Source organism: Xenopus tropicalis, chromosome 8 (genome assembly GCF_000004195.4).
Source record: "Xenopus tropicalis strain Nigerian chromosome 8, UCB_Xtro_10.0, whole genome shotgun sequence".
In the NCBI taxonomy this organism is placed as follows: Eukaryota; Metazoa; Chordata; class Amphibia; order Anura; family Pipidae; genus Xenopus; species Xenopus tropicalis.
Genome location: NC_030684.2, coordinates 124,607,035 through 124,616,847, shown reverse-complemented (window position 1 = coordinate 124,616,847; position 9,813 = coordinate 124,607,035).

Below are 9,813 nucleotides of genomic sequence, written 5' to 3'. Positions count from 1 at the left end.
ATAGAGCTTCTCCAGCAGAATTCTAAAATCCATTTTTAAAAAACACAAACAGACGTTTTTATATTTCTTTTTACAGTTTTACTTGGGGGCAGCCATGTTCTGCATTTCCCAGGGTACCACAGCCATGTGACTTGTGCTATTCATTCACTTCAGTCACACTTTACTGCTGAGCGCAGAACAATGGAAAGGCACAAGGAAGCAGTTCCCAGTAGTTATCAGAATAGCACTTAATAGTAAGAAATCCAAGTCCGGCTTGGGACTCCTCCAGTTACATGGGAGTAGGAGAAACAATAGGTTTCCTGAAAGCAGTTTTAATGTGTAGCGCTGGCTCCTTCTTGTTGGTTCAAGAATAAGATTAAATCGTAGAGTGAATAATTTGCTATGTAAACAGTATAATTTATAAATAAAATGTACACCATAAAAACCATGACAGAATCCTTTAACAATATATATTGTCTGAACTGAAAAGTAAATTTGGCTGTGAAAAACCCTGTTGAGAAAAACCAGAGGTGCATTTCTGCATAACCACATTGGGTATAGCTGCCTCCACCTTCATACAAGACTAAATAATAAAACATAATGAAATAAGCATACTTTCTACTGTAAGACCAAAAATTCCCCTTACAGTAAGTTGACCTCAGAAGACCATAAGATAATTTACAATTTCCATTTTTGCTGTAAAATACTTATTACTATCAAATGTTATTTCTGCCTGAGGTACATCTGTATGGTAAGTCCTGAATTGCCACAGAAAAGGGCATGTTATTCTGACACACGGAATTTCAGGTTTCTGATTCTTTCAGCTATTTAAAAATAAAAGAGACAATTTCCCACTCTATAATCTTCACTGAATCGCAATTACCCTCAGGGCTATATATTTAACCGGATATTCCTGAGGCAGAAGTGGAGCGGAAAATAACATACAGTATTTTGGATATTGCTGAACTCTCCTTTTGGAGATCTCCAAAAATCTAAATTCCCAAAGGAAAGTTTTTCTGCTGTGTCATTTTTATCTGTTGTCTGTTTAATATATACTGTAGAAGTCTTAAGGCAAGAAGGTTCACTTAACACCACAATCTTGCTGCACATTCTTTTAAATATAAACATTTGAAAAATGTTTGGGGAAGTTCACATGCTGTATAAAGGTTGTTTTTTTCAAAAATAAAGATAAATAAGATAAAGTTGAGGAGCCATTTTCATCAAAAATGTTGTTTTTAGAATAGTGGAATAGGTTTTTATTTTATTTTTTACAAAAGCAAAAACAACAGAAGAAAAACAATTAAACAGACATATTTGGCACTTACATCAAGGCTTGGTGCAAAAGTTTGCATCATATTACAGTGACTTATTCAAAAGCACAAAGATCGTATGTAATATTGAATTATTGGGGTATTCATCAGGTTTACATAGAATTTAGTCATCTGGTAGCGATATATTGGGGTTGGCATCAAACCACAGTTCCTATATATACCGGGTGTGCCCCGAGCATTGTATGTTAGTTTAATTAGGGGTAGTAAACTGTTCATTAGCTCAACCCACTGTTAGAGTATGTGAGAATTGGGGCTCATCCATTTCATAATTACTAAATTTTTGCATAGAACATGATAGAGCGCAGGAGTGTTCTAGATTTTTGTAGGGGTACTGTGTCATCTGGTATACCAAGTAAGCAGGTCTAAGGAGATCTAATTCCAGGAAGTGATAGGCATTCATTAATGTAGCGATTAACTTCCATCCGGTATGGTGCTACCCTTGGACATTCCCAAATCAGGTGGAGGAATCCTGCTTCTCTTATACCATATTTCACACATTCTCCTTCTAGCCTACCCATGGCTTTCAGTCTCAAAGGTGTAACATAAATTTGGTGAACCATCTTAAATTGGACAATTCTGTCTCTGAGTGATATTAAAAAATACATATAAGTAATGAGGGGTCCAGAGACCAAAGTCTGGCTTCCTATGCCAACATGGAAGGTATGAGGCAGGTAGGATCAAAATTGCACATGAAATGCATGTCTCAACTCAAAGTAGCAAAACAACTGAATATCTGGACAGTTAAATTTGGCCTTTAATTGCTCTAGGGATACGAAACACCCCTCAACCAGTAGGTCATCAAGATGCTTGACGTGTCACTGTGGCCAGTAATGAAAGTTAATTAGTTGTTTCATGTGTGAAAGTCTGGAATTTCTCCATAGGGGCTTTTTGGTTAAGCCAATTGTGCATATAGGTTAGCCGGGATACAAAGTAGTAATGCTGTAGATGAGGGAGAGCAATTCCCCCTTTCTCGTTGGGAACAGTAAGAGTAAGCCATGCTAGTCTCAGGGATTTATTGGCCCAGATAAAATATATTAGTTTGCTATTCATTGTTTTGTAAAAAAACTGGTTGGTTGTATAAACTGGTGAATTCCTCAATGGGTATTCAAATCTGGTTAAGTATAACATCTTAAATAAATTGACCCTACCCCCACTTGATCCAATGTGGAGTTACTAATTAGAATTTTGTGAGGATGGGCTTTAGGTTCTCAGTCACATATAATGATGAGTCTGTCATTACTATAATGCCCAAATTACTGTCGTAAGTGCGGAGGTACATTCTGTGACAGCAATGTTCCCCAAGGGGAATAATGTTGACTTAATCTTGTTTATCCATAGACCACTTAGTTCCACAAATTTCTCAAGGGTTGTCGATAAAATAATGGTGTTTCTCTTAATTTTGCTGCTAATGGCTTTCTGGCTAGAGCAAATAGGAGGGGCGATAGGGTGCACCCCTGTCTAGTGCCTCTCCCTAGCTCGAATTAGAGATGTAGCGAACTGTTCGCCGGCGAACTAATTCGCGCGAACATCGGGTATTCGCGTTCGCGAAAATTCGCGGACTTTTGCCGATGTTCGCCACTTTGGGTTCGCCGCGTTTTTTTTTGGCGCCACGTTTTTTCGCCTTGGTTTTCCCGCCGCGTTTTTCCGCCGCGTTTTATCGCCTATGCATATACATAGGAATAGCTTGCGGTTTTTTTTTGGCGTTTTTTTTTTGGCGTTATTTTTTACAAAGTATTTTTCAGAGAAATTTTTGCTTGATCCCCCTCCTGCATGCCACTGTCCAGGACGTGGCACGCTTTAAACAACTTTAAAATCAGTTTTCTGGCCAGAAATGGCTTTTCTAGGTTTTAACCTTTTTAGTGCCACAGGACGTAGAATCTACGTCCTGGGTACTAAAGGACCAAAGTGCCACAGAATGTAGATTCTACGTCCTGGGGCACTTCCGGGTTTGGGAGCGGAGAAGCGGCTTTTCAAGCCGCTTCTTCGCTCCCCGCTCGTTCCCCAGCCTCCAGACAATAGTCAGAGGTGGGGAACGAGTGGCCCCTGGGGTGCGATCGCCCAGGGGCCCCATGGGAAATACCTGGAGTCCACGATGTTTTCCCTTCCAGTGCCTCTGCCTTCTGCAGCTTCCCCCTCTGGCCCCCCTGCTTCCTGTCACGCCTACACACAGATCGTTGTGTGCAGCTGCCTCTGCTGTGTCTTTCCAGATTCTTCTGCCAGGTAAGTGCCACATACACACACAAAAACACACAATCACACACTTATTACACTAATACACACTTATACTCACACTTACACACACAAACATGCATTTTTGGGGTGGTTTTCACACATTCACACTCAAACTTACTTGCACACACACATTCATAGTCACACTTACTTGCACACATGCACACAAAACACATTTTACCATGTGTACACACTCACTTACACACTTATGTATTTTTGTAAAAAAAATTTTTTTTTCTATTGCATCGTTTTTATTCTTGCCTGAAAAAAATGTTTTATTGCCATTGCGGATAGTGTATTCGCTAACCGCACTGCGCAATACCTTTTGTGTATTATTTTGGTGTTTCTACTACATTTTCTGTGATTTCGGTGCATTTTGGGGTATTTTATTGCATGTTTAGCCATGTTATTGCATTTTCAGTTATGCATAGTTGTTGTTCGCTTGACCTTTGTCTGTAAAACCTATTTGCCCAAGCCAGAATACTCAAACTGTTATTCTGACCGCAGATATTATTAGGCAAAAAAAAAAATGATTTTAGTGATTTTTTCTTTATTTTTATCAATTTTGTTGCTTTTCATATTGTTCTTTATTACTTGTCTTTGCACATGGATATTTTGTCTGCTGTATTTCAATTTGGCATCCTGTGTACCCCACTTAGTTTGGTAAATCTATGCATATTGGGCATCAAACTGTTCAGTAGACCCCTGGCGTTCATACTTAAAGTGTTTTATGTTGGTACGTTACTAAATGTGGGGGTACATAATGGGGCAACATTCAAGCTTTGTGACAATTTTCAGAAATGTCACATAAACCGTTCTGTTTAGCATAGCTTTGTAGTTTGGTAGTTTGCAGTAGAAAGTTGTATTTGCCCATTTTTGTTTTGTCAAAATGTGTACTTTCGGAAAATATATGGTTTTCTAGGGTCTTCATACTGTTAGGGGGTCTTATGCCACATAATACACATACCGGGTGCAAAAATTGCATGAGCTGGAGCGTCTTATGTGAAAATTCATATGCACTATTTCTATTTGGGTGCCCCTGTACGGCACGCAGTTTGGCCAATATATGCATATAGGGCATCAAACTGTTCAGTAGGCCCCTGGCGTTCATATTTAGAAAGTTTTATGTTGATACATTACAAAATGTGGGGGTACATAATGGGGTAAAATGCAAGCTTTGTGACGATTTTCAGAAATGTCATAAAAACCGTTCTGTTTAGCATAGCTTTGTAGTTTGGTAGTTTGCAGTAGAAAGTTGTATTTGCCCATTTTTGTTTTGTCAGAATGTATACTTTCGGAAAATGTATGCTTTTCTATGGTCTCGGTACTGTTAGGGGGTCTTATGCCACATAATACACATACCGGGTGCAAAAATTTCATGAGCTGGAGCGTCTAATGTGAAAATTCATATGCACTATTTTTATTTGGGTGCCCCTGTACGGCATGCAGTTTGGCCAATATATGCATATAGGGCATCAAACTGTTCAGTAGGCCCCTGGAGTTCATATTTAGAAAGTTTTATGTTGATACGTTACAAAATGTGGGGGTACATAATGAGGTAACATGCAAGCTTTGTGACAATTTTCAGAAATGCCATAAAACACCGTTCTGTTTAGCATAGCTTTGTAGTTTGGTAGTTTGCAGTAGAAAGTTGTATTTGCCCATTTTTGTTTTGTCAGAATGTGTACTTTCGGAAAATATATGGTTTTCTATGGTCTCGGTACTGTTAGGGGGTCTTATGCCACATAATACACATACCGGGTGCAAAAATTGCATGAGCTGGAGCGTCTTATGTGAAAATTCATATGCACTATTTTTATTTGGGTGCCCCTGTACGGCACGCAGTTTGGCCAATATATGCATATAGGGCATCAAACTGTTCAGTAGGCCCCTGGCGTTCATATTTAGAAAGTTTTATGTTGATACATTACAAAATGTGGGGGTACATAATGGGGTAAAATGCAAGCTTTGTGACGATTTTCAGAAATGTCATAAAAACCGTTCTGTTTAGCATAGCTTTGTAGTTTGGTAGTTTGCAGTAGAAAGTTGTATTTACCCATTTTTGTTTTGTCAGAATGTGTACTTTCGGAAAATGTATGGTTTTCTATGGTCTCGGTACTGTTAGGGGGTCTTATGCCACATAATACACATACCAGGTGCAAAAATTGCATGAGCTGGAGTGTCTTATGTGAAAATTCATATGTACTATTTTTATTTGGGTGCCCCTGTACGGCACGCAGTTTGGCCAATATATGCATATAGGGCATCAAACTGTTCAGTAGGCCCCTGGTGTTCATATTTAGAAAGTTTTATGTTGATACATTACAAAATGTGGGGGTACATAATGGGGTAAAATGCAAGCTTTGTGACGATTTTCAGAAATGTCATAAAAACCGTTCTGTTTAGCATAGCTTTGTAGTTTGGTAGTTTGCAGTAGAAAGTTGTATTTGCCCATTTTTGTTTTGTCAGAATGTGTACTTTCGGAAAATGTATGGTTTTCTATGGTCTCGGTACTGTAAGGGGGTCTTATGCCACATAATACACATACCGGGTGCAAAAATTGCATGAGCCGGAGCGTCTTATGTGAAAATTCATATGCACTATTTTTATTTGGGTGCCCCTGTACGGCACGCAGTTTGGCCAATATATGCATATAGGGCATCAACCTGTTCAGTAGGCCCCTGGCGTTCATATTTAGAAAGTTTTATGTTGATATGTTACAAAATGTGGGGGTACATAATGAGGTAACATGCAAGCTTTGTGACAATTTTCAGAAATGCCATAAAAACCGTTCTGTTTAGCATAGCTTTGTAGTTTGGTAGTTTGCAGTAGAAAGTTGTATTTGCCCATTTTTGTTTTGTCAGAATGTGTACTTTCGGAAAATGTATGGTTTTCTATGGTCTCCTAACTGTTAGGGGGTCGTATGGCACATAATACACATACTGGGTGCAAAAACTGCATGAGCTGGAGCGTCTTATGTGAAAATTCATATGCACTATTTTTACTTGGGTGCCCCTGTACCCCACATAGTTTGGTATATCTATGCATATAGGGCATCAAACTGTTCAGTAGACCCCTGGTGTTCATATTTAGAATGTTTTATGTTGATACGGTACAAAATGTGGGGGTACATAATGGGGTAAAATGCAAGCTTTGTGAGGATTTTCAGAAATGTCAAAAAAAACGTTCTGTTTAGCATAGCTTTGTAGTTTGGTAGTTTGCAGTAGAAAGATGTATTTACCCATTTTTGTTTTGTCAGATTGTGTACTTTTGGAAAATGTATAGTTTTCTAGGGTCTCCTTACTGTTAGGGGGTCTTATGCCGCATAATGCACATGCTGGTAGCTTATATTGCAGTATATACACTTTGTATGCACTAACTTCCTTTTGGGGTCTCTAAATTCCAGATACATCAGTGATCCTATGCACAATGGGCATCAAACTGTTCAGTGGACCCTTGGCTTTCATATTTAGGGTGTGTTTTCTTTGTACCTAATGTTATGTGGGAGATAAGGTGCTTGAAAGTGGAAGATTTGATGTGATTTTCAGGTATTTCACCAAAACTAGCAATTTTGGGAAAGCACTGCGACTCTGTAGTTTGGAGTAGAAAGACATGGGTACCAATTTTGAATTCGCCCGAATGTGTACTTTCCAAAAATATATGGTTTTGGGGGGTCAATGTATATTTTTGTGTTTTTACCCCACCGAAAATGCAGTAAACGTGTTGAATTTTCAGTAGCTAAAGAGACCTCTGGGGCAATCTCTATGCACTAACTTCCTTATGGGGTCTCTAAATGCCAGATACAGTGCTGATCCTATGCACAATGGGCATCAAACTGTTCAGCGGACCCTTGGCTTTCATATTTAGGGTGTGTTTTCTTGGTACCTAATGTTATGTGGGAGATATGGTGCTTGAAAGTGGAATATTTGATGTGATTTTCAGGTATTTCACCAAAACTAGCAATTTTGGGAAAGCACTGTGACTCTCTAGTTTGGAGTAGAAAGACATGGGTACCAATTTTGAATTCGCCCGAATGTGTACTTTCCAAAAATATATGGTTTTCGGGGTCAATGTATTTTTTGTGTGTTTTTACCCCACCGAAAATGCAGTAAACGTGTTGAATTTTCAGTAGCTAAAGAGACCTCTGGGGCAATCTCTATGCACTGACGTCCTTATGGGGTCTCTAAATGCCAGATACAGTGCTGATCCTATGCACAATGGGCATCAAACTGTTCAGCGGACCCTTGGCTTTCATATTTAGGGTGTGTTTTCTTGGTACCTAATGTTATGTGGGAGATAAGGTGCTTGAAAGTGGAAGATTTGATGTGATTTTCAGGTATTTCACCAAAACTAGCAATTTTGGGAAAGCACTGCGACTCTGTAGTTTGGAGTAGAAAGACATGGGTACCAATTTTGAATTCGCCCGAATGTGTACTTTCCAAAAATATATGGTTTTGGGGGGTCAATGTATTCTTTTGTGTTTTTACCCCACAGAAAATGCAGTAAACGTGTTGAATTTTCAGTAGCTAAAGAGACCTCTGGGGCAATCTCTATGCACTAACTTCCTTATGGGGTCTCTAAATGCCAGATACAGTGCTGATCCTATGCACAATGGGCATCAAACTGTTCAGCGGACCCTTGGCTTTCATATTTAGGGTGTGTTTTCTTGGTACCTAATGTTATGTGGGAGATAAGGTGCTTGAAAGTGGAAGATTTGATGTGATTTTCAGGTATTTCACCAAAACTAGCAATTTTGGGAAAGCACTGCGACTCTGTAGTTTGGAGTAGAAAGACATGGGTACCAATTTTGAATTCGCCCGAATGTGTACTTTCCAAAAATATATGGTTTTGGGGGGTCAATGTATTTTTTTGTGTTTTTACCCCACAGAAAATGCAGTAAACTTGTTGAATTTTCAGTAGCTAAAGAGACCTCTGGGGCAATCTCTATGCACTGACGTCCTTATGGGGTCTCTAAATGCCAGATACAGTGCTGATCCTATGCACAATGGGCATCAAACTGTTCAGCGGACCCTTGGCTTTCATATTTAGGGTGTGTTTTCTTGGTACCTAATGTTATGTGGGAGATAAGGTGCTTGAAAGTAGAAGATTTGATGTGATTTTCAGGTATTTCACCAAAACTAGCAATTTTGGGAAAGCACTGCGACTCTGTAGTTTGGAGTAGAAAGACATGGGTACCAATTTTGAATTCGTCTGAATGTGTACTTTCCAAAAATATATGGTTTTGGGGGGTCAATGTATTTTTTTGTGTTTTTACCCCACCGAAAATGCAGTAAACGTGTTGAATTTTCAGTAGCTAAAGAGACCTCTGGGGCAATCTCTATGCACTGATGTCCTTATGGGGTCTCTAAATGCCAGATACAGTGCTAATCCTATGCACAATGGGCATCAAACTGTTCAGGGGACCCTTGGCTTTCATATTTAGGGTGTGTTTTCTTGGTACCTAATGTTATGTGGGAGATAAGGTGCTTGAAAGTGGAAGATTTGATGTGATTTTCAGGTATTTCACCAAAACTAGCAATTTTGGGAAAGCACTGCGACTCTGTAGTTTGGAGTAGAAAGACATGGGTACCAATTTTGAATTCGCCCGAATGTGTACTTTCCAAAAACATATGGTTTTGGGGGGTCAATGTATTTTTTTGTGTTTTTACCCCACAGAAAATGCAGTAAATGTGTTGAATTTTCAGTAGCTAAAGAGACCTCTGGGGCAATCTCTATGCACTCACGTCCTTATGGGGTCTCTAAATGCCAGATACAGTGCTGATCCTATGCACAATGGGCATCAAACTGTTCAGCGGACCCTTGGCTTTCATATTTAGGGTGTGTTTTCTTGGTACCTAATGTTATGTGGGAGATAAGGTGCTTGAAAGTGGAAGATTTGATGTGATTTTCAGGTATTTCACCAAAACTAGCAATTTTGGGAAAGCACTGCGACTCTGTAGTTTGGAGTAGAAAGACATGGGTACCAATTTTGAATTCGCCCGAATGTGTACTTTCCAAAAATATATGGTTTTGGGGGGTCAATGTATTTTTTTGTGTTTTTACCCCACCGAAAATGCAGTAAACGTGTTGAATTTTCAGTAGCTAAAGAGACCTCTGGGGCAATCTCTATGCACTGACGTCCTTATGGGGTCTCTAAATGCCAGATACAGTGCTGATCCTATGCACAATGGGCATCAAACTGTTCAGCGGACCCTTGGCTTTCATATTTAGGGTGTGTTTTCTTGGTACCTAATGTTATGTGGGAGATAAGGTG